This window comes from Neoarius graeffei, chromosome 12 (genome assembly GCF_027579695.1).
Source record: "Neoarius graeffei isolate fNeoGra1 chromosome 12, fNeoGra1.pri, whole genome shotgun sequence".
Classification (NCBI taxonomy): domain Eukaryota; kingdom Metazoa; phylum Chordata; class Actinopteri; order Siluriformes; family Ariidae; genus Neoarius; species Neoarius graeffei.
In genome coordinates this window covers 57,707,464-57,728,930 of record NC_083580.1, presented here as the reverse complement: position 1 = coordinate 57,728,930, position 21,467 = coordinate 57,707,464, and positions in this window count along the sequence as shown.

Below are 21,467 nucleotides of genomic sequence, written 5' to 3'. Positions count from 1 at the left end.
GAGAAAACTTCTAGATAAATTAAAATAAATTAAGTATTTACATGGCGGCACGGTGGTGTAGTGGTTAGCGCTGTCGCCTCACATCAAGCAGGTCCGGGTTCGAGCCCCGTGGCCGGTGAGGGCCTTTCTGTGTGGAGTTTGCATGTTCTTCCCGTGTCCGCGTGGGTTTCCTCAGGGTGCTCCGGTTTCCCCCACAGTCCAAAGACATGCAGGTTAGGTTAACTGGTGACTCTAAATTGACCGTAGATGTGAGTGTGAATGGTTGTGTGTCTATGTGTCAGCCCTGTGATGACCTGGCAACTTGTCCAGGGTGTACCCCGCCTTTCGCCCGTAGTCAGCTGGGATAGGCTCCAGCTTGCCTGCGACCCTGTAGAACAGGATAAAGCAGCTAGAGATAATGAGATGAGATAAGAAGTATTTACATATACAAATATAAAAGAATAAGATATGGGGAAAGGGGGGGAGAAGTGGGGTTAGGGTAAGTGGGGGGGAGCAGGAAAGATATTGCACTTTATATAGCACATTGTCCGGTATTGCTTATTGTTAGGCTAGGCCAGGGGTCACCAAACTTTTTTCTCTGGGGGCCACATTGTCGTTCCTGACTGTGATGGGGGGCCGGGGTCGGGTCAGCTATATAACATAGAATTGTATGACCCAGACAAATATGACCACCAGCAGGCCTCATTGTGTAGTAGAGATTACTAGCCTGGCACAGCCATCCCCACTACTATATCCACACTACTTAATCAACACTTGATTCCTGGCACATATTTGTTTATCTTTACTAGTGGTTTGCAAAAGTAGTAATCAAGTCTTCACACTTAGTTTTAATTTGAAATACCACAGATATTCCATTTATTTATTTTCTAATAAAAAATAACATCAAAGCTGTCAAGGTAAGAAACATCTGCCTAGTTGAGGTGATACTGGCAAAGGTGAGTGGAAAATTATAAATTGTAGGTAGGCCTGTTGATATTAATAATATTAATAATAATTGTGTGTAGCACTTAATAAAGGTCAAATAAATAGGCCTATAAAATAAATACATTTAAAAAAAACCAGTGAAATTATAATAATATGAGCAATAGATCACAGCAGTTGTGCTGTGTCCTGCATGTCATTGCTCTCATCCATGGCCAAAGCAAAAAACTCGAATTCTGATGCTCTCTCATTCAGCTGGTCATACACGTTGTCCCCCAAATCTTTGGTTCGCCTGGTCATAGTAGGTGTGGAGAGACTCACCGCGTTGAGCGCATCCTTCTTGTCGGGACACACCTCCTCGGCCACAGCAAGCATGCATACTTTAACAAAGTCCCCATCAGTAAACGGCTTTCCATGGGTAGCTAGTAGGTGAGCTGCCTTATAGCTAGCTCGGACAGCAGCCTGGTTGATCTGGGTTTGGCAAAGGAATACATTCTGTTGTGCAGCCAGTCTGCATTTCATCCTCCGAATCCTGTCTTCTCTTGTTTGCCCTCGCAAACTAGCATATTCTTTGTGGCAGGTTTTGTAGTGACAACGCAGATTATATTCTTTGAAAACCGACACACTTTCTTTACGTACAAGACAAACTGCACGGTCCTTACACTGAATGTAAAAATAATCGGTGGTCCACTGTTCTTTAAAAACTCTGCACTCTCTGTCAGCTTTTCGCTTACCGCTAGCCATTTTGCTGTCCTGAACACTGACAGTTCTCTGCGCGTGCGCTGCCTGTCACTGCTTGATCGCAAGCATATGATGAAAATTCGGAAAATATGAATAGTTCATTTTATAACTAAATATCAATTTTAATTGATAAAATCAACAAAATAGAAGATGCAGACATGTTATTATTTGCCAAAAAGCAATTTAAAAAAATAGGCCATGACCACTTTTGGGGATTGCCTCATAGGGCCGGTTCAAGTGGTGGGGGGCAGAGGGGTTGGGGGGCCGGTCAAAGGAGGGTGGCGGGCCGTAGTCGGCCCGCGGGCCGTAGTTTGATGACCCCTGGGCTAGGCTACTGCTCCTTCCTGTCCTCTGTCCTCCTGTTACCCCTCCTTCCCCCCAGAGAGGAGTTATACAGTCTGATGGCATGAGGGACAAAAGAGTTTTTGAGTCTGTTAGTCCTGCACTTGGAAAGGAGCATTCTGTCACTGAACAGGCTCCTCTGGTTGCTGATGACGGTGTGCAGAGGGTGACTGGCATCGTCCATGATGTTCAATAGTTTGTCCCTAGACCTCTTCTCTGCCACCGTCACCAGAGAGTCCAGCTTCATGCCGACCACAGAGCCGGCCCGCCTGATCAGTTTGTCCAGCCTGGATGTGTCCTCCTTGGATGTGCTGCCCCCCCAGCACACCACGGTGTAAAACAGGACACGGGCGACCACAGACTGATAGAACATCCACAAGAGTTTCCTGCAGATGTTAAAGGACCGCAGCCTCCTAAGGAAGTATAGCCTGCTCTGTCCCTTCCTGTATAAGTGATTGGTGTTGCAAGTCCAGTCCAGCTTGCTGTCCAGCCACAGCCTGAGGTACTTGTAGGAATCCACAGCCTCCACCTCGACTCCTTCGATCAGAACTGGTCATGACCTTGGTCTGGACCTCCCAAAGTCAATGACCAGCTCCTTGCTCTTCGAGGTGTTGACTGCAGATGGTTCCTGTTGCACCACACAGCAAAGTCCCTCACCAGGCTCCTATACTCCTCCTCTCTGTCGTCACTGATACACCCAACGATGGCTGTGTCATCAGCAAACTTTTGAATGTGACACAGCTCCAAATTGTAGCAGAAGTCCACAGTATACAGGGTGAAGAGAAGAGGGGCCAGCACCATGCCCTGGGGTGCTCCAGTGCTGCTAATTACAGTGTCAGACGTGATGTCCTTCAGCCTGACGTACTGCGGCCTGTCAGTGAGGTAGCTGGAGATCCAGGTGACCAGGCAGGGGTCCACTCGCATCCTGTTCAGTTTGTCCTGAAGCAGTAGGGGCTGGATGGTGTTGAAGGCACTCAAGAAGTCCAAGAAGAGGATCCTCACTGTGCCATTTCCCTTATCCAGATGCGAGTGGGCTCGGTGTAGCAGGTAGAGGATGGCATCTTCCACACCAACACCTGCCCGGTACGCAAACTGCAGACAGTCCTGGGCATGTTGTACCTGGGGTCTGAGGAGGCTGAGGAAGAGCCGCTCCAATGTCATCATCAGATGTGAAGTGAGTGCCACCGGTCGGAAGTCGTTCAGCTCGCTGGGCCGATTCTTTTTGGGAACTGGAACGATGCGTGATGTCTTCCAGAGGGTTGGCACTCTCCCCAGCTGCAGGCTGAGGTTGAAGATGCATTGGAGTGGTTCACCCAGTTCAGCAGCACAGGTCTTCAGTAGTCGTGGACACACCTTGTCCGGGCCTGCTGCTTTCCTGGGGTGAAGCTTCCTCAGTTGACCTCTGACCTGGTCTGCAGTAATGCATGGAGGAGTCTGTGTTGAGGAGGGGGAGGAGGGGGCTGCTGTGATGACTGGGGCGAGGTGTGTTGAGGGAGGGAGGGAGGGAGGGAGGAGAGATGGCTGCAGTGAGGGAGAGGGTGGGGGGAACGTGGGCTGGTTGAACTGATTGAAGAAGTCATTCAACTTGTTTGCCCTCTCCACTGTCCCCTCAATGACTCTGGTCTTTGTGTTGTGGCCTGTGATGGTTTTCACACCTTCCCAGACCTCCCTCATGCTGTTCTCCTTCAGCTTCTGCTCCACCTTTCTCCTGTAGCTGTCCTTAGCTTCCCTCACGTAGCATTTTACCTCCTGCTATGCTGCTTTCATCGCCTCCCTATCCCTGCTCCTGAAGGCAGCCTTCTTCCTGTTGAGGACAGCTTTGACTTCCTGTGTTACCCATGGCTTGTTATTAGGGTAACACCGTACAGTCTTAGCGGGGGAGACCACGTCTGCACAGAAGTTGAGGTAATCTGTCAGACAGTGTGTCAGCCCCTCTATGTCCTCACAGTGTGGGCTAAGCAGCACATCCCAGTCTGTGATGTCATAACAGTCCCTGAGGGCATCTTCCATTTCAGGGGACCACCTCCTGATGGAGCTAGTTGTTGCAAGCTGCCTTTGAACCAGGGGGGTGTACTTCAGCTGTAGAAGAACCAGGTTGTGGTCAGACTTCCCTAGTGGGGGGAGGGGTGTGACTCTGTATGTATCCCTCACATTAGCATACAGCAAGTCAATTGTACTGTTGTTCCTTTTTGGACAATCCACAGCCTGGTAAAAAGCAGCCAAAGTAGAGTCCAAAGTAGCATGATTAAAGTCCCCAGAAATGATGATAAATGCCTCAGGGTGCTGTGTCTGCAGCCTTGCTGTGACAGAGTGAATCCTCTCACATGCAGTGGCTGCATCTGCCTTCGGAGGGATGCAAACACAGATGGCAATCACGTGACTGAACTCCCTCGGCAGATAATATGGCCACAGGCTAATGGCTAGCACCTCCAAGTCTGGGCAACATAAAACTGTCTTTATGGAGATATGTCCCGGGTTACACCAGCGGTTGTTAACATAAATGATGATGACGACTCTGACCTATGGCCGCTGCGAAGCAGTCGGTGAATGTAGCTCACTGGTTTGACCGTGCGGCCTCAGAATCGGACAGCGACTCAGCCGACTCTGATCGTGGTGACCCCGGACCTCAACAAGACTCGCACCCAAATGATTTATCCTGGTAGTTATGATAAATTCCTATTTTCGTCATAATACTAAATTAGAACCCTTTTGAAGAATAATTAAACTGCCCTCCCTAGTGGATATAGGTAACGATTACTTGACAGTGCGCCGGTAGGCCACATTAGCCTGCCATCCACAGCATTACACTATTTATAGCCTACTCTAAGTGAGGAAATATCCCTTTGTCTCATTTCCACAATGATTGTACAGGATGCCTCAGGATTCTTGACTTGCCAATTGCAAGCAAAAATTAAAATGTTTACCTCCAATCTTCTCCTTTTTGCTTGAGCGTTGCTGCTCCGTTTCTTCTTTGCCTGCTTGATTTTGTTTCACGCGCACAATCCACTCTCTCCGCCTCGTCTCCTCTTCTGGAAAAAACCCAACCCTCTGGCTTCACGCGCACAGTCCACTCTCTCCGCCTCTTCTCCTCTTCTGGAAAAAACCCAACCCTCTGGCTTCATGCGCACAATCCACTCTCTCCACCTCTTCTCCTCTTTTGGAAAAAGCCAACCCGCTTGCTCCGCCTCTTCTCCTTTTATGGAAAAAGCCAACCCACTCGCTCCGCCTCTTCTCCTTTTTTGGAAAAAGCTAACCCACTCACTCTGCCTCTTCTCCTTTTTTGGAAAAAGCCAACCCTCTCGCTACACCTCTTCTCTTCTTTCAGAAGAAGGTAAAAACTTCTTCCTGAACTGGTCCTGTTGTTACAGTTCACTGCAGAACAATAAGGCATGGTTTTTCTTTGGAAATTCCTGAATGCATGTCTGCACTCAAGCCGAACGGCAATGTAAGTAAACGGAAGTGGACTCAACTCAAGCTTGTTTGTTTGGCTTAAATGACGTCACGCGCCGAGTGGTCATGAAAATCGCCGAACAGAAATTTGCCGCGATCTGCGCTAACTTATTCTAATTATTACTTATTAACAATACTTCTTGGGACCAGAAGAAAATTACAGAGGGTTTTTTAACATATAAAGTTTCAAATGTGCATAAAATTAAAACTGCTGCCTATGAGCTTTAAGTGAAAGTACAGATCCCACTGGTCAAATGTTACTCCAATACAAGTGAAAGTTGTCCAGTCAAATTTTTACTTAAGTTAAAGTACTGATGTACTTGCTCTTAAAAATACTTACGTATTAAAAGAACATTTTCCATCAACACATCGTTGTATTATTGCCACAACGCTTACAAAACCTAACGCCATTACCAAAGACAGAAATGTGAATTCACAAAACAAACGCATGCTGTGCCATCATGGTGGTTTAACGTTAAACTAGCTAGTTAGTGAAGCTCCACCTGACATGCTAGCAGACTCTTCAAACTTGAAATCATGTTAGATTAGATTAGATTAGATTAGATTAGATTAGATTAGATTAGATTAGATTAGATTAGATTAGATCCACTTTATTGGTCCCACATTGGGGAAATTCACATGTTACAGTAGCAAGAAAATGTTATACAGATAACAAAATAAAACTGAAATAAAAATTAGTCAAATGAAAGATTAAATACAGAGGGCTATTTACATTATCTACCATGAAAACGTATAGAAATATTACCTTATTGAGAGGCTCGGAAAAAATTGCACATTACAGGTAGAATCTGTATAATATATTGTGGCAGCGGGGGCGTGGTCAAGCGTCAGTCTGTGAATGGAGGGTGGAGTCAGGGAAGGTAAGTGGCGGAATCACTGCACCTGATGGGAATTAACCTGTTTGTGTGTCTTCCCCAGTGACCACACCCTATAAGAGGAGAGCGGAGGAAGGGAGCTTCTCCCCAACCTGGATACTGGTGTGCGTGCATGTAGTTTAAGCTGAAAAGCTAAATAAAGAGTCTTTGAGAACTCAGTTCTGGCCTGCCATGCTTCTGTGCTCCACCCACCTTGTCACAGTGGTGCCAAAACCTGGGAGGGAGCGCAGGAGTGAACAGCCCCATGGAGTCCTACCCCTTCAGGGACTTGATCCATGCCCTCGCCACGGCCCAACAGAGCCAGCACCAGGCACTGGTCGCCCTCCGGAAAGAACAGGAGCAAAGGTTCAAGGCCCTGGTGTTGGCGCAGCAGGAAGACTGCCAGGCATTCCGGCACCTACTCGCATCGGCGGAGTCCACCACCTCCACCGCCGTGGGCCCTCCCCACCTCACCCTTACAAAGATGGGCCCGCACGACGACCCCGAGGCCTTCCTCACTCTTTTTGAGCAGGCAGCAGAGGCGTGGGGTTGGCCGGTGGAACAGCGCATGGCGCGCCTCCTCCCCCTGCTCATGGGCGAGGCGCAGCTGGCTGCGCTACAGCTCCCCGTCGACAGCTGGCTGGTCTACGCAGACCTCCGCAGGGCCGTCCTCCAGCACATGGGTCGCATTCAGGAGCAGCAGTGGCAGCGCTTCTGCGCGCTGCGCCTGGAGGAGGTCGGCCGGCCGTTCGTGTTTGGCCAGCAACTCCGGGACGCCTGCCGCCAGTGGCTGAAGGCCGACAACCGCGACGCCGAGGAAATCATCGATCTGGTGGCACTGGAGCAGTTTGTCGCTCGACTTCCAGAAGGGACCGTGGAGTGGGTCTAGTGCCATCGCCCGGCGTCGCTGGATCAGGCCATTGAGCTGGCGGAGGACCATATGGTGGGCATTCCAACGGCAGGACAGCGTGCCTCCCCCTCTCCCCTCTCTCTCTCTCTCTCTCTCTCTCTCTCTCTCTCTCTCTCCCTCCTGTTCCTCGCCCTCGCCCCATTCCCCCACCGCGGAGGCGGGGGCCGGCTCCACCCCAGCCGGCCCGCCGCACCCGCGATGTCCTACCATTTCCTACTTCTGTGTCTGTGTCTTCCCCCCCTCAGGTGAGTGATATCCGGAACACCAGTGCAGAGAGAGAGCCTGGGCCGGTGTGCTGGCGCTGCGGGGAGCCGGGGCACCTCCAGCATCAGTGCTCGGCGATGGAGGTGGGCGCAGTGGTCCGGATCCCCGACGTGCCAGGAACTGTCCTCGATCAGGCCGGAGCGTATCGCATACCGGTGAGTATCCAAGGGGATACCTCAATCCACCAAAGCCTGGTGCAAGATGAGGCATTGGGCAGTGCACAGTTGGTGAAGGTGTTGTGTGTGCACGGGGATGTTCACAACTACCCTTTAGTGTCGATCCACATTCTGTTTCGAGGGGAGAAATTATAGAGTAGGTAAGGCAAGGATTAACCGCCGCCTGTACTCTAAATTTCTCCCCTCGAAACAGAATCCCCACAACCTCAAACAGTCACACTCCAAACTCCACTATGGCCAAGACCAAAGAGCTGTCAAAGGACACCAGAAACAATTGTAGACCTGCACCAGGCTGGGAAGACTGAATCTGTAATAGGTAAGCAGCTTGGTGTGAAGAAATCAACTGTGGGAGCAATTATTAGAAAATGGAAGACATACAAGACCACTGATAATCTCCCTCGATCTGGGGCTCCACGCAAGATCTCACCCTGTGGGGTCAAAATGATCATAAGAACAGTGAGCAAAAATCCCAGAACCACACGGGGGGACCTAGTGAATGACCTGCAGAGAGCTGGGACCAAAGTAACAAAGGCTACCATCAGTAACACACTATGCCGCCAGGGACTCAAATCCTGCAGTGCCAGACGTGTCCCCCTGCTTAAGCCAGTACATGTCCAGGCCCGTCTGAAGTTTGCTAGAGAGCATTTGGATGATCCAGAAGAGGATTGGGAGAATGTCATATGGTCAGATGAAACCAAAATAGAACTTTTTGGTAAAAACTCAACTTGTCGTGTTTGGCGGAGAAAGAATGCTGAGTTGCATCCAAAGAACACCATACCTACTGTGAAGCATGGGGGTGGAAACATCATGCTTTGGGGCTGTTTTTCTGCAAAGGGACCAGGACGACTGATCCCTGTAAAGGAAAGAATGAATGGGGCCATGTATCGTGAGATTTTGAGTGAAAACCTCCTTCCATCAGCAAGGGCATTGAAGATGAAATGTGGCTGGGTCTTTCAGCATGACAATGATCCCAAGCACACCGCCTGGGCAACGAAGGAGTGGCTTCATAAGAAGCATTTCAAGGTCCTGGAGTGGCCTAGCCAGTCTCCAGATCTCAACCCCATAGAAAATCTTTGGAGGGAGTTGAAAGTCCGTGTTGCCCAGCGACAGCCCCAAAACATCACTGCTCTAGAGGAGATCTGCATGGAGGGATGGGCCAAAATACCAGCAACAGTGTGTGAAAACCTTGTGAAGACTTACAGAAAACGTTTGACCTCTGTCATTGCCAACAAAGGGTATATAATAAAGTATTGAGATGAACTTTTGTTATTGACCAAATACTTATTTTCCACCATAATTTGCAAATAAATTCTTTAAAAATCAGACAATGTGATTTTCTGGATTTTTTTCTCATTTTGTCTCTCATAGTTGAGGTATACCTATGATGAAAATTACAGGCCTCTCTCATCTTTTTAAGTGGGAGAACTTGCACAGTTGGTGACTGACTAAATACTTTTTTGCCCCACTGTAGCTGTTTTTTTCATGACATCAGTGGGTGTGTCATTAGTTTGGAGAGGAAACGGAGTGCAGCAATGGAGAATGCAACGGAAAAAAGATGCATACCGTGTACAGAAAAAAATGGACCAAAAACAAATATCTACAATAACAGAACAAAAGCTCAATGGTAATCAATTGCTGGGTTTCATGTGAGGTCACATCCACCTCATTAGTTATTCAAAACATTAGCTGGTGGTCTACCAAAGTTCAGTTGACAAAGAGTTTGTATGAAGAAGGTGCATTGCTCGCATGAAAAATGCCTTACGCTTGCGTTGTTTTAGGTTGTTTGAATCGATCAAACCATGAAACTGAAAGGTTTCTTCAGGGTTTCCCGTGAACAAATAAAAAGGGTGAACAAACACAGGATTTCACAAAAAGATGTCGAGAAAGGAGGCTTTTGAACCTCTCACTGAAATCGAAGGGAACCAAGTCAAAGCATGCTCAAGTTTGCAGTGATCACTTCGTGAAAGGTTTGTATATCCCTCTCAGCTATGTCCTTAGTGTTTTCCAAGTACTTTTCTTGCTGTCATTATTTTATGGTACTTTTTTAGTCACAAAGCGTTAAAGTCCCCAGCTGTTTCTTTGTTTACTCCTCACAAAGTCCATATGCATGAAGGTTGCGACAAAACTCTTACGCAGCCAGAACTCAGCTGAAGGGTAGTTTTCGAGATCGTATGACAAATCCTTCTTCTGAATATATCTAAAGTGAGCAGTTGCTTCTAGACTACAAGCATACTCTGATAAGTTATTGCTAGTTGTTTGCATTTTGGCAGCCGTTTAGACCACCAGCTATTTCACTTCTGGTAAAACTGCTAAGAAAAGTCACATGACTGAAACCCAGCAATACACTCTGCCATCTATTCGTGACACATCCTTAATTACAATGGTTCCACTCAAAACTGTTGAAAACATGGGCTGGTTCACAAGCAGGCACCAAGGTTAAAAAAATCCTGAATGGATCCGGTTCAAGAATCCATTCCCTGTTGGTCAAAAAGGGGTAACAGAGTACATTTCTTACTAGCTGGACAGTACCAACCTAAGCACTACCTCCTCCTACCACTAAGGAGAACATCTGGATCAGTGTGGGGCAGAAAAGGCATGAGCAAAACTGTCACTTGCATGAGTCACCCAAAGCCCCAGCGCCTGACACTGTCACTACCAGCAGTGTAGTCCATACACCAGAACAAGATGTTACAGACCCTTCAAGTAATGGGATATAGGTACAGCTGCATTCCTAAAGAAGACAAATATCCTTAGTAAGATCACTATCACACAGGAACAGGAGCCATACTAACATTGTAACTCCCTGTAGGTCTGACATTGTAATACATCTGCCAAAGCAGTGATCAAAATTAATCAATTAATTAATTAATTCTTCTCTTCTTTTAAGGAAAAAAGTATATATATATATATCACTGCAACATCATGCAGCTTTCTTCATCTAATGTTTGGGAGATCTCTCATAGGAGCTGAACCTAGTTACCAACTGCCAATCACTGAAATCGTGAATATTGAACATGACTGACATTTCAAACTTAAACTTATCGGCACTAGTTAAACTTGCAGAGTGCTTGGAGCTACAATAGTTGTCTGTAGACTACTCCAGAACAGTTTTACACACTACTATAGCTTGTTATTTTATTTTTGTAGTTGTTAAGTATTGTATATAAATTGTCTGTATAAAGTTATGTTTGATTATTTGCACTTTTTCTGTAATGTTTTGTATATTTATAGGCCTAGCTGCTGCAGCTAGCTGTCATTAGCTACTTAGTAACTTTCACATGACATGGCAGACACTGCTAATATTGTTGACCTGATTTTGGGGGGAAAAAACAAAAAAACTTTATTGCTCTTACTTATAAGTGTTAGGGTTTTGCTGGGATTCGAACCTGGTTTGTTGGTGTGATACTCCAGCAAACCCCCACTAGGCCACCAGGGGGATGATGCAAATGCAGAGGCGTGAGGCAGAAGTAGAAAAAAGTATCAAAAGGTTTATTTACAATATATACACAAAAAATCCAAAAAGTAATAATCCAAAAATGCTCAGAAGATATAAGGGAAAAAATAAAAAAATCCAAAAGTACAAAACAAAAGCCAAAAAACCAGAAAAGAAAAGGCAAAAATACCAAAGCTCAGAAGATCCAAAAACACAGTAACTACTAGGTCCAAAAGAAAAGCAAAGTGAAAAACAAAGAACACGGTACAGAGGAAACTGGAGATAAGCATAACAGCACAAAAACTCCGTGACAAGAGGACTGAACTCAGGGGGTATAAATACACAAACTAAATTGAACACAGGTGAAGATAATCAGGACTAAACAGGCAATTAACACAAACACAAAACACAGGAACAGTGGCGGCCTCTAGAGGCCAAAATAAACATAACACAAAAAGGAAATAACAGCGGCCTCTAGAGGCCAAAACAGTCCTAGTCCTAACAGGACCCCCCCCCCAGGAGCGTCTCCTGACGTTCCCAGGGCGATCCGGATGGGCCGAATGGAAGTCCCGACAGTTCTTTATCTAGGACATCCCGAGCAGGAACCCAGCAGCGCTCCTCAGGACCATAGCCCTCCCAGTCCACCAGATATTGCAACCCGCCGCGGACCCGGCGGGAGTCAAGCAGGCGATGCACAGTGAACACAGTCTGACCCTGGAAGATGCGGGGGGGTGGGGGGTTCCTAGGGGCAGGGGCATACGTAGACGTCAGTACGGGCCGCAACAGGGAAACATGGAAAGTGGGGTTGATCCTCAGAGTCCGGGACAACTGGAGCCGGTAGGAGACAGGGTTCACCCTGCGCACCACCTTGAAGGGGCCAATGTAGCGAGGAGCAAGCTTGCGGTTCTCCACCCGCAGCGGAAGGTCCTTAGTGGACAGCCAAACCCGCTGCCCAGGGCGGAAAGCGTGTGCAGGTCTTCTATGGCGGTTGGCCTGAGTCTGGTTGGTTCTGGAGGTCTGTATGAGGGTCTTCCTGACCTTGCTCCAGGTCTTGCGACACCGTCTCACATATTGGTTGACCGAGGGCACCCCCGCATCCTCCTCCTGGTCCGGGAACAGAGGTGGCTGGAACCCGAATTGGCACTGGAATGGCGACAGCTTGGTGGCCGATGACTGCAGGGTGTTGTGGGCGTACTCTGCCCATGGCAGCCAGGTGCTCCACGATGTTGGGTTATCCATAGCCAGGCCTCGCAGGGTGGTTTCCAGGTCCTGGTTGAGCCTCTCCGTCTGACCATTGGACTGTGGGTGAAACCCAGAGGAGAGGCTGGCAGTGGCTCCGATGACCTTGCAGAACCCGTGCCACACTCGGGAGGAGAACTGGGGCCCTCGGTCTGAGACGATGTCCTGTGGAAGACCAAAGACTCGGAAGACATGACTAAACATAAGTTTCGCTGTTTCGCTGTTTCAAGAGCAGAGGGGAGTTTGCACAGTGGTATGAAGCGGCAGGCCTTGGAGAATCTGTCAACTATGACCAAAATGACCGTGTTACCTTGTGACTCAGGGAGACCCGTGATGAAGTCGACTGCCACGTGGGACCAGGGACGCCGGGGAATGGTCAGAGGATGCAGGAGACCCTGGGGACGCTGTCGTGGGTTCTTGGTTCTGGTGCAAACCTCACAGGACAGGACAAATGACCTTACTTCCTTCTCCATGTTAGGCCACCAGAAGTGTCTTTTCAGGAAGTCCAGGGTCCTCCGAGCTCCCGGGTGGGCGGTGAGAGGGGAAGAGTGACCCCACTGGAGAACCTTGGCCCGGGCTTGATGTGGGACGTACAAGAGGCCCGGTGGCCCCGTCCCAGGACCGGGGTCCTGGCGTTGGGCTCGTCGGACAGCCTCCTCAATACCCCAGTGGACAGGGGCCACAATCCGGGACACAGGGATAATAGGCCCGACTTCATTCTCCCTGTTAGTGGCAGAGAACAGCCTGGACAGTGCGTCAGGTTTGGTGTTCTTGGAGCCGGGGCGGTACGAGAGGGTGAAGTCAAACCGACTGAAAAACAGGGCCCACCTAGCCTGTCGAGGGTTCAGTCTCTTGGCTTGCTGGAGGTACTCCAGGTTCTTGTGGTCAGTCCAAACCAGGAATGGATGTTGCGCTCCCTCCAGCCAGTGCCTCCACTCCTCAAGGGCCAGTTTGACCGCTAGCAGTTCTCGATCCCCCACATCGTACCGGGACTCTGCAGGACTCAGGCGGTGGGAGAAGTAAGCGCAGGGGTGCAGCTTTCCTTCCGAACGTTGAGAGAGCACCGCGCTGACACCACTGTCTGAGGCATCCACCTCCACGATGAATGGTTGGGAGGTGTCCGGGAGGACCAGAATGGGTGCCATGCAGAAGTGGTCCTTGAGGTCTTTGAACGCCTTTTCCGCCTGAGGAGACCAGACATAAGATCCACCTGTCCCTTTGGTGAGGTCCGACATGGGTGCTGCTACAGAACTGAAGTTCCTGATGAACTTGCGGTAGAAGTTAGCGAATCCTAAGAACCGCTGAACCTCCTTAACAGACTTGGGAGTAGGCCAGTCCTGGACGGCCAGGGTCTTGGCAGGGTCCATTTGGAGTTGGCCTGTCCGTACAATAAATCCCAGAAAGGAGACCTCGGGAACATGAAATTCGCATTTCTGGGCCTTGGCGAACAGATTGTTCTGTAGCAGCCTCTGGAGAACCTGGCGGACATGGTGGCAGTGCTCCTGCACGGTCTTGGAAAAGATAAGGATGTCGTCGAGGTAGACAAAAACGTACAGGTTAATCATGTCCCTTAAGACATCGTTGATTAGGGCCTGAAAAACAGCTGGTGCGTTGGTGAGTCTGAAGGGCATCACCTGGTATTCGTAGTGCCCAGACGGGGTGTTAAAGGCAGTCTTCCACTCGTCTCCCTGTCGGATACGGATGAGGTGGTATGCGTTCCGTAGGTCCAACTTGGTGAAGACGGTGGCGCCTTGGAGCAGGTCGAAAGCAGTGGACATCAGCGGAAGGGGATATCGGTTGCGCACAGTGATCTCGTTCAGGCCCCTGTAGTCAATACATGGTCGGAGCCCCCCATCCTTCTTGCCGACAAAGAAGAAGCCGGCACCAGCAGGTAAGGTGGAGGGTTGAATGAACCCAGAGACCAGGGCGTCTTTGAGGTATTCCTCCATGGCCTTGCGTTCTGGCTGAGAGAGGGAAAACAGTCTGCCATGAGGAGGGGTAGTCCCAGGGAGCAAGTCGATGGCACAGTCATAGGCCCGGTGCGGAGGAAGAACGGCGGCCCTGCTCTTGCTGAATACCTCCTTGAGATCCCAGTACTCTGTGGGAACTTGAGATAACTCGGTGAGATCAGGGGGCTCGGCAGGAGACACAGGAGAGCTAGAGAGCAGACAAGAGGCATGGCATGCAGGGCCCCATTCCACAACCTGGCTTGTTACCCAGTCTATGCGAGGGTTGTGGCGAGTAAGCCAAGGAAGGCCTAGAATAACTGGGAACTCAGGTGAAGGAATCAGGTGCAGGGATATTTCTTCCTTGTGACCTTGAGACTGGAGGAAGACTGGAGAAGTAACTTAGGTGACTCTTCCATCACCTAACGCTTGGCCATCGAGGGCAGACACGGACAGTGGGACTTCAAGAGGTGCAGTCGGAATATTGATGCTTTGGGCGAAGTGAATATCCATAAAGTTCCCAGCCGCCCCTGAGTCTAACAAAGCTTGACAAGAGTGGACAGACTCACCCCAGGAGATGGAGACCAGGATGTAGATTCCTTGGCCAGGGAGTCCGGGAGAGAGGGTAGGCCCCGTCACAACCCTCCCTCGGCTGGACGGGGCGGTCCTTTTCCCAAGAGTTCAGGACATGATGCTCGGAAGTGACCAGGCTTGCCACAGTAGATGCAGCACTTGTCGCTCCTTCTGCGCTCCCTCTCAGATGCGGAGAGGCGAGTACGACCCACTTGCATGGGTTCTGGACAGTCACTGAAGGAGGTAGACGGTCTCCAGGTAGAGGTAGGGAGGCTGGGGGGGCTCAAGGCTTGGTGGCGTTCTCTCATCCTGTTGTCCAGATGAATAGCATGTGAGATGAGGGTTTCGAGGTCACTTGGGCATCCAATAGAGGCCAGACCATCCTTGATGGGGTCAGACAGACCATGGTGGAAGGCTGACACCAGGGCAGTCTCGTTCCATCCACTTACTGCTGCGAGTGTCCGGAACGAGATGGCGTAATCTGCGACGCTTCCTCCTTGCCGGATGGACATGAGCTTTCGGGCTGCGTCGGTACTGATGTCTGCCTGATCGAAGACCCGAAGCATCTCTTCAGAAAACAGCTGGAAATCAAGGCACTCAGGTCCCTGTCTCTGCCAGATAGCAGATCCCTAGTGTAGGTGGTAGGCTGAAGCTCAAAGGTGAGTTGACACTCTCAGCACTCACTGTGCTTGCCGTCATACCCCTGTGGTGCAGGAAGGCTGGGTTCGCGAGGTGAAGAAGGCAGCATGGCAGGAGGCACTGGAGCAGGAGCGGGAGCAGGATGAGGAGATGCAGGCAGAGATGTCAGCTGTGCCAGGGTTTTCCCAATTTGCTGAAGCAGTTCCTCGTGGCGAGCAAGGGCCTCACGTTGGCTGGTGAGCGTACGTCCATGAGCGTCCATGGTCACTCCGAAGCGTGTCAAAGCTGCCATAATTCCCTGAAGGTTGGCCGGGTAGACAGTTGAAGCTGAGTCGGTCATGACAGAGTCTTTCTGTTAGGGTTTTGCTGGGATTCGAACCTGGTTCGTTGGTGTGATAATCCAGCAAACCCCCACTAGGCCACCAGGGGGATGACTCAAATGCAGAGGCGTGAGGCAGAAGTAGAAAAAAGTATCGAATGGTTTATTTACAATATATACACAAAAAATCCAAAAAGTAATAATCCAAAAACGCTCAGAAGATATAAGGGAAAAAATAAAAAAATCCAAAAGTACAAAACAAAAGCCAAAAAACCAGAAAAGAAAAGGCAAAAATACCAAAGCTCAGAAGATCCAAAAACACAGTAACTACTAGGTCCAAAAGAAAAGCAAAGTGAAAAACAAAGAACACGGTACAGAGGAAACTGGAGATAAGCATAACAGCTCAAAGACTCCGTGACAAGAGGACTGAACTCAGGGGGTATAAATACACAAACTAAATTGAACACAGGTGAAGATAATCAGGACTAAACAGGCAATTAACACAAACACAAAACACAGGAACAGGAACAGTGGCGGCCTCTAGAGGCCAAAATAAACATGACATGAAAAGGAAATAACAGCGGCCTCTAGAGGCCAAAACAGTCCTCGTCCTAACAATAAGAAATAAACAGGAGCCCAGACCAACAAATGAAACAGAACACACCAATATACTGTATATACCAATCAGCCATAACATTAAAACCACTGGTGTATTGGAAGCAGGAATCATGGGCAAGTGTTTGGGCAAAATTGTGATGACTAGATGACTGGGTCAGAGCATGTCCAAAATCGGCAGGTCTTGTGTGGTGTTCCCAGTATGCAGTGGTCAGTATTGACCCAAAGTAGTTCAAGGAAGAACAACCAGTGAACTGGTGACAGGGTCATGTTCTGCTGGGAAACTTTGGGTCCTGGCATTCATGCGCATTTCAGATGAAATGCACCCCTTCATGGCAGTGGTATTCCCTAATGGCAGTGGCCATATTCAGCAAGATAATGCACCTTGCCACACTGCAAAAAATTGTTCAGGAATGGTTTGAGGAGTGGACAGCATGGTAATGTAGTGGTTAGCCCTGTTGCCTTACAGCAAGAAGGTCCTGGGTTCGAGCCCAGCAGCCAACAAGGGCCTTTCTGTGTGGAGTTTGCATGTTCTCCCCGTGTCTGCGTGGGTTTTTCTCCGGGTGATCCGGTTTCCCCCACAGTCCAAAGACATGCAGGTTAGGTTCTTTGTGTGTCAGCCCTGCGATGATCTGGCGACTTGTCCAGGGTGTACCCTGCTTCTTGCCCATAGTCAGCTGGGATAGGCTCCAGCTTGCCCATGACCCTGCACAGGATAAGTCAGACCCTCCAGGATTTCGCGATGTTGCGATTTGCAACATCAACGCAAATTCAACCAATACCCGTGAATTCAGGGTGGTGTTGCAATTATATCCAATCACCGCAACTTTCCCGCAAATTTGACCAATTGTTGGCGTCGTCTTGAGGTGACGTCGACAAACCCCCTTCCGCCTTACTTCCGTGTATACGTTCAAGAGAAGCAGCATGTGCGCTGTGTTGCCAGATTGGGCGGTTTTAAGTGCATTTTGGTGGGTTTTGAACATATTTTGGGCTGAAAAACGTCAGCAGTATCTGGCAACATTGCATGATGTGCGAGTCAGTGTTTTTTTGGCTTAAATTCTGTTACTGAAAGTGTGTTATGTTTACAGTGAAAGACAGTGTGCACTTTACATTATTTTTTTTACTTAATACAAGAAATTAATGGATGCCAACATTTTTGCCAAAATGGTATTTTATTTTCAATTGTTTAGGCAGCTTCAGCATCATACTATGAGATTCTGTTCAAATTGTTTTTTTTTTCTTCTATGAAGCCTGAGCCATTTATTTTATTAGTTTATAATTATTGTTTAATTTAGTCTTCAGGAGAGACTGCCTGCACACAGTACTAGTATTAATAGTTTTTTTTCTTACATGAAAGCTGAGGCATTTATATTATATTTTAAGGTAACTTCATGTTGTGCTTTGAGGTTCTGTGCACTTTAACTTTTGAACCAACAGGTGCATTTGGATAAGTAAAGCCTATTTTTCTGCATTTTTGTAGTCCTGGTAATCTTTCATATTGGTAAAGTTGTTTCTCAGTGTCTTTGTTTTTTTAATCAATAATAACTTAATATTTAACATATCACTCAATTTTAATCACAAAAAGAGAAAATCGCAACAATTCCTCGCAACTTTCACTTCCTCCCGCAGTGTAATCGCAACAAAAACCTAAAAAACACCGCAACTTTCATCGCAATTTTTGGAACCCCCCCCACAACATTATGGAATCAATTTTGTGCCAAAATGTTCATACAATACTTTTGAAATATCAAACAAAAACGATGAATCAAAATACAAAAAAAACCAAAAAAAAAGTCAATTTTTTTAGACTGGCAAACAAATTATTCGTGTAATCGTGCAAAATATCAGTCTATTACTCTTCAGAAACCTTTTATTTTTGTTCCGCGTCTTTCTCAGTTTTGTTTGACGTAATTTATTTTGGTTGCGATTCCAGCTTTCTCGTTTGCGCTCCCTGACTTTTTGCTTGCAGTTTTGGCACAAACTTCACGTGTGGGTGGGCTGTCCAGGAATGCATTCCCATTGGGTAACTTGTGTTTGACTGACAGCTACGCTCAGCCATTCCCTACTCGGATTTTGGCGGACTGTTTGACGAGTGACCGATCCATTGACGGTAAACAAGGATCGAGTGGACTTCAGTGGCGACTATGATATTGAATTTACACTTTGTTGAATTAATTCTATATCATAGTCGCCACTGAAGTCCACTCGATCCTTGTTTACCGTCAATGGATCGGTCACTCGTCAAACAGTCCGCCAAAGTCCACTCGATCCTTGTTTACCGTCAATGGATCGGTCACTCGTCAAACAGTCCGCCAAAATCCGAGTAGGGAATGGCTGAGCGTAGTTGTCAGTCAAACACAAGTTAGCCAGTGGGAATGCACTCCTGGACAGCCCACCCACACGTGAAGTTTGTGCCAAAACTGCAAGCAAAAAGTCAGGGAGCGCAAACGAGAAAGCTGGAATCGCAACCAAAATAAATTATGTCAAACAAAACTGAGAAAGATGCGGAACAAAAATAAAAGGTTTCTGAAGAGTAATAGACTGATATTTTGCACGATTACACGAATAATTTGTTTGCCAGTCTAAAAAAATTGACTTTTTTTGTTTTTTTTGTATTTTGATTTGTCGTTTTTGTTTGATATTTCAAAAGTATTGTATGAACATTTTGGCACAAAATTGATTCCATACAACATCAGACATTTTAGCCTGCAACAATCACAAAAAAGGTCCGCGAAATCCTGAGGGGACTGATAAGTGGCTACAGATGATGGATGGTTTGAGGAACATGACAAAGAGTTAAAGGTGTTACCTTGACCTTCAAATTCTCCAAATCTCAAAGTCATCAAGCATCTGTGGGATGTGCTGGATAAACAAGTCTGATCCATGGAGGCCCAAACCTCGCAACTTACAGGAGTTAAAGGATCTGCTGTTAACATCTTGGTTCCAGATATCACAGCACACCTTCAGAGGTCTTGTGGAGTCCATGCTTTGACAGGTCAGAGCTATTTTTGTGGCACAAGGGGGACCTACACAATATTAGGCAGGTAGATTTAATGCTATGGCTGATTGGTGTACTTTCTTAAGAGACACCTGTGGTTCTGTTGTATATAAAAAGTCCACCACCACTGTTATGTACTAATCACATGCAAACTGACAAACAAAAGCATGATAAGGAAGTAAAAAAAAACTTCCCAATACATGATTTTGCTGATATCTTCATTGCAGAAATGTTTTGTGTAGTTGCACATGCACAAAGAGGACAATATTAAAGATGTGTATAGCAAATAATACCACTAAAGCATTGCAAAGAACACATTTACCCTATTGCAACTGACCCCATGTTCAAATTTTGCACATGCTACCTTACTTTTACTCCCTCCCCCCTTTTTTCTATTTAGTCCTTCTGTTCAGAAATATAAAGTCAACTACTTGGCTGTCCATCACTAGTGATGATGACTGCTTCATTAGGATGTGCAGGAACACAGATAGGCCGCGAGACCTGCACCAGAGCAACAGAGCCGTCTACAGCAGTGGCACAAATGGCCTGGCCGAACCGCCAGGGAATGTCTATCTAGCCTCATGAGCTCTCAAATACTATTCTTCTCTCCTAACAAAGCACCTTGCACATTAAGGTAAGACAAACGATGTCGTGCCCCCATCGTGTTGTCTCTCTGGACCTCCAGACCTGATGCCAAGTGGTGCACAAAAGTGCCACAGACCTGATGGATATGGAAGTGGCCCTGCAGTGGCAACTGACTTGCTGAGTGATGCTATCTGTTGGCCATTTGAGCGGCTCTTCCGCATCCCATCTGGTGGTGTGCCATTGACCCTGTTGGGTTCATCTGCCGCATTGCACCGAAAAGTGTCCTGCTGCCAGCGCCTTATTGTTGATCTACTATTTAATCCATAGCTGGAACCCAGGCAGGTGCTACCGCTCCGGGTCAGAGCGGACCTGGGAGCAATGCCGATTAAGGGGTAACTCGACTTTCCCCAATACTCAAGTCCTCCCAGACCTGAGACTCACCACCGGTTGCAATTTAAAGTCATACCCAGGACTAAGAACAACTATAAAACAACTATAGCTATTGGCTTGAATCCGTGAACATGTTGGTACATTTATCATTTCCAACCCCGATTCCAAAAAAGTTGAGACAAAATACAAATTGTAAATAAAAACGGAATGCAATAATCTATAAATCTCAAAAACTGATATTGTATTCATAATAGAACATAGACAACATATCAAATGTCGAAAGTGAGACATTTTGAAAAGTTGGGACAGGGGCAATAAGAGGCTGGAAAAGTTAAAGGTACAAAAAAGGAACAGCTGGAGGACCAAATTGCAACTCATTAGGTCAATTGGCAATAGGTCATTAACATGACTGGGTATAAAAAGAGCATCTTGGAGTGGCAGCGGCTCTCAGAAGTAAAGATGGGAAGAGGATCACCAATCCCCCTAATTCTGCGCCGACAAATAGTGGAGCAGTATCAGAAAGGAGTTCGACAGTGTAAAATTGCAAAGAGTTTGAACATATCATCATCTACAGTGCATAATATCATCAAAAGATTCAGAGAATCTGGAAGAATCTCTGTGCGTAAGGGTCAAGGCTGGAAAACCATACTGGGTGCCCGTGATCTTCGGGCCCTTAGACAGCACTGCATCACATACAGGCATGCTTCTGTATTGGAAATCACAAAATGGGCTCAGGAATATTTCCCGAGAACATTATCTGTGAACACAATTCACTGTGCCATCCACCGTTGCCAGCTAAAACTCTATAGTTCAAAGAAGAAGCCGTATCTAAACATGATAGAGAAGCGCAGACGTCTTCTCTGGGCCAAGGCTCATTTAAAATGGACTGTGGCAAAGTGGAAAACTGTTCTGTGGTCTCATCTCATCTCATTATCTCTAGCCGCTTTATCCTGTTCTACAGGGTCACAGGCAAGCTGGAGCCTATCCCAGCTGACTACAGGCGAAAGGCAGGGTACACCCTGGACAAGTCACCAGGTCATCACAGGGCTGA